This window comes from Hevea brasiliensis, chromosome 17, assembly GCF_030052815.1.
Source record: "Hevea brasiliensis isolate MT/VB/25A 57/8 chromosome 17, ASM3005281v1, whole genome shotgun sequence".
Classification (NCBI taxonomy): domain Eukaryota; kingdom Viridiplantae; phylum Streptophyta; class Magnoliopsida; order Malpighiales; family Euphorbiaceae; genus Hevea; species Hevea brasiliensis.
Window position 1 is genome coordinate 22,562,815 of NC_079509.1, and position 4,625 is coordinate 22,567,439.

Sequence of the window (4,625 nt, forward strand, 5' to 3'; positions counted from 1 at the left end):
GGGAGAGTAGCTCTTGTAATTATTATTATGGATGAACACTGAGTTTTATTTATTGGATTTGAGATTCATTTCTTGATTTAATTTCTTGTGATCTTAATGCATGCTATGTGCTGGTACCCACTTAGACATGATTGTAGATGTTGATTGAAGGACTGAAAGGTGAAGATTAACATTAGAAAATCAAGATCTTGAACCTAGGAATTCTAACCTAGACATAGGCTGATACCTTTGTGGAACCTAAAAATTGGTCAAAGGTCTTAAAGGATTTTAATTAATTTGATCACCACGAAAGTGGAGTTTGAGTTAATTAAAATACACCCTAGATGCCTTGAGAGAGGATTTAAGATAACTTAGGGCTAATTTCCATTAAGGAAAATGATCGTCAATTCAGTAGATAAACGAGATAACATCCCTAATAAGATTCAAGTGTGAAATCTTAACTCCAGAATTATTCCAAAAATAGATTACTTCATTTTAAGTTTACTATTCTAGTGTTTAAAGTTTCAAACTTCATTCCCTAATTATTCGATACCCTAGACAGTCAAAATTACTGTGTAGATTGGTACTTGCTAAACAAAGGTCCTCGTGAGATCGATACTCTACTTATCACTTTATTACTTGTTAGCGATCCGTGCACTTGCGGGGTTGTAAAACCAGGCAAACAAGTTTTTGGCGCCGTTGCCGGGGACTCTTTGGCTTTAGTAATATCAAGCGATAGGCAATTTAGCTGATTTAGGCAATTATATTTATTATTTATTTTTATTTTATTGGTTATATTTTTCCTCTTTTCTCTCAGGTGCTCAATCTGGTATATAACCAGAACAAGGCCAGAAGAAGAAATTTTCGACTGTGATCCGGAGATAGACAGAACTCTGAAAGCCATCAGGAGAGAAAGGAAACATCAAGAGCACAGTCATGGAGATCCTGAATTTCCAACCATGGGTGATAATAATGACAAACCAAGACTCTTGAGAGATTACGGAGCTCCATCTGTCCAAGGATTTCAGCCCAGTGTCACTAGACCCACAGTAGAAGCTAATAACTTTGAATTAAAACCAGCATGGCTCCAAATGATTCAACAAACCCAGTTTGCAGGTTCACCCACAGAAGACCCACACTATCACCTCCAATGCTTTCTTGTCCTATGTGATACATTCAAGATGAATGGAGTGTCTGATCAAGCAATAAGACTCAAAGCATTCCCATTCTCCCTTCAGGACAGAGCAATGAAGTGGTTACTTTCTCAACCAGCTGGAACATTCACTACTTGGGAGAACCTCTCTCAAGCTTTTCTAGCAAGGTATTTTCCTCCTGCAAAGACTGCAAAACTGAGGCTTGAGCTCAACACCTTCAGACAAAAGGAAGGAGAATCACTCTATGACACATGGGAAAGATATAAAGACCTGCAAAGAGAATGTCCACACCATGGCATAGAAGATTGGTTGTTAGTGCAAAATTTCTATAATGGATTACTACCCTCTATAAGGAGCACAGTTATTCAGCTGCAGAAGGTGATCTAATGGAGAAACCAGTGCCACAAGCACTTGAACTTCTAGAAAGGGTTGCATACCATAATTATGAGTGGTCAAATGAAAGAGGAAATGCAAGGAAAACTGCAGGAGTACTAGAAGTAGACGCCCTAAGCATGATAAATGCTCAATTTGATCAGCTCACAAGGAAACTCAAAAAGATGCAAGCCAACGCAGTAGGTACAAACAGTCAACCTGAAGACAACTATGGAGGAGGATATATGAGTTCAAAATACAGCAATTTCAATGAACCCTCCTCAGAACAGATGAACTATGTGAATAATGGAGGAAACTTCAACCAGAGGTAGCCAAACAATCCATACTCCAATACTTATAACCCTGAATGGAGGAACCACCCAAATTTCTCATGGTCTAATCAGCAGAACCAGCCAATAAACAAGCAACAAGGGCATAAACCACCAGTACCCCCTGGATTTTAGAACAGAGAACAAAACTTTGCACAGCCACCACTACCTCTCCAACCTCAACAACCTGAATCGAAAATTACTATGGAAACCATGATGGAAGGGTTCCTAGCAGCTCAACAACAACAAACTAAATTGATTAAATAGCTGACTTTCAGAGTGGACCAACTTGCTACTCACAACAAGATGCTAGAGAATTAGATTGCTCAGCAAGCAAGCTCTTCAAGTAAGGCTGCTAGCAAACTGCCTAGCCAACTAGAAATGAACCCAAGGGAGCATTGTAAGGTAGTTATACTGAGGAGTGGGAGAACTCTAGTACAACTAAAGGTAGAACCGACAGAGGGAGCCATAGAAAAATCTAAAGACCAAGCAGAGAAAAAGGAGGAAGAAGCTATGAAAGATCAGGAAGAGGAAGCGAGGAAGACAAAAAAATTACCAGAGCCATACCAGCCCCCCTACCTTTTCCTCAGAGATTTCAGAAAGCGAAATTGGACAAGCAGTTTGGAAAGTTTTTGGAAGTTTTACAGAAACTTTACATCAATATCCCCTTCACTGAAGTACTTTCTTAGATGCCATCCTATGTAAAATTTCTTAAGCAAATTCTGTCAAAGAAAAGAAAGCTAGAAGACTATAGAACAGTAGCTCTAATAGAGGAGTGCAGTGCCATACTGCAAAACAAACTGCCTCCAAAGTTAAAAGATCTAGGAAGCTTCTCCATACCTTGTCTCATTGGTGACAAAAAAATAGATAAGGCCCTCTGTAATCTTAGAGCAAGTGTCAGTTTAATGCCTCTATCAATATGCAAAAAGCTAGAGATCGGGGAACTGAAACCAACAACAATCTCTTTGCAATTGGCTGATCGATTTGTTAAATATCCTGTAGGAATACTTGAGAACATTCCTATTAAAGTGGGCAAATTCTTCATTCCGGTGGACTTTGTTGTCCTTGAGATGGAAGAAGATTTTAAAATTCCTATCATCTTGCCTAGCTAATTTATCTAAGGTGTTGCAAAGATGTGAAGAATCAAACCTAGTCTTAAATTGGGAAAAATGCCACTTCATGGTAAGGGAAGGCATAGTTCTGGGACATTTGATATCAGAAAGAGGAATTGAAGTTGATAAAGCAAAAATTGAGATCATTGAAAACATGCCACCACCAACATCAGTCAAGGGAGTGCGAAGCTTTTTGGGACATGCAGGATTCTACAGAAGATTTATCAAGGACTTTTCCAAAATAGCTAAGCCACTTACTAACTTGTTAAGTCAAGATGTTCCCTTTGATTTTGATGAAAATTGCCTTGTTTCCTTTAACAAGATCAAAGAAGCCCTGATATCAGCACCAATAATTCAGCCACCAAATTGGGAGCTACCATTCGAGGTTATGTGCGACGCGAGTGACTATGCAGTTGGAGCAGTGCTCAGGCAAAGAAAGAATAAAAAGCTCCATGCTATTTATTATGCTAGTAAGACATTAGATGATGCGTAAATCAATTATGCCACCATAGAGAAGGAATTCCTAGCAGTGGTGTTTGCAATGGACAAGTTCAGATCTTACCTCATGGGGTTAAAAGTCATTGTATTCACAGATTATGCTGCAATCTGGTGCCTTTTAAACAAGAAGGAAGCAAAACCAAGGCTGATTCGATGGATCCTACTCCTACAAGAATTTGACCTTGAAATAAAGGACAAATAGAGATCCGAAAATGTAACAGCTGACCATCTTTCCAGAATAAAATTGGAGTATATGGAGGACTTCGAAGATTTGCCAATTGATGATTCATTTCCTGATGAACAATTACTTGCATTCTCCAAGGCTCCATGGTACACTGACTTTGTTAATTTTCTTGTATGCAGGGTACTGCCTCCAAACATGACTTATTAGCAAAGGAAGAAATTCCTACATGATGTAAGATATTACTTATGGGAGGAACCTCTACTGTACAAGAGATGTAATGATGGGCTGATAAGAAGATGCATACCAGAGAAAGATATGGAAAGTGTCATTTGTCACTGCCATTCATCACTATACGGAGGACAATTTGGCACGTAAAAAACCGCAGCAAAAATTTTGCAAGCAGGGTTTTACTGGCCACATTTGTTTAAGGATGTAAGAACCTTTGTGCTAGGTTGTGATCAATGCCAAAGAACAGGTAACAGTTTAAGGAGGAATGAAATGCCACTGCATGGTATACTTGAGATAGAATTGTTTGATGTATGGGGAATAGACTTCATGGGCCCATTTCCCTTTTCCCGTGGAAATAAGTATATTTTGGTTGGAGTTGATTATGTGTCAAAATGGGTAGAAGCAATTGCGACACCAACCAATGATGTTAGAGTGGTCACAAGGTTCCTTAAAAAGAACATCTTCACAAGATTTGGCACACCACGAGCAATAATCAGTGATGGAGGAAGTCACTTCTGCAACCAAAAATTTGAAACACTATTGAAAAAGTATGGAGTGACTCATAAGGTAGCCACACCTTATCATCCTCAAACCAGCGGTCAAGTAGAAATCTCAAACAGGGAACTGAAGCAGATTCTGGAGAAAACTATAAACAGATCCAGGAAGGACTAGTGCATGAAGTTAGATGATGCACTATGGGCATACCGTACTGCATATAAAACCCCAATTGGCACAACACCCTTCCAACTGGTTTATGGAAAATTATGTC

At 39.0% G+C, this 4,625-nt stretch overlaps 1 non-coding gene across 1 annotated transcript; it reads right to left on the reverse strand.

The window, feature by feature from the left end:
* Nucleotides 1-1,325: 1,325 nt before the first annotated feature.
* On the reverse strand, nucleotides 1,326-1,432 carry LOC131175718 (small nucleolar RNA R71). Its single transcript, XR_009145907.1, has one exon. It is a non-coding gene; the product is annotated as a small nucleolar RNA R71 (small nucleolar RNA).
* Between the last annotated feature and the right edge of the window lie 3,193 nt (nucleotides 1,433-4,625).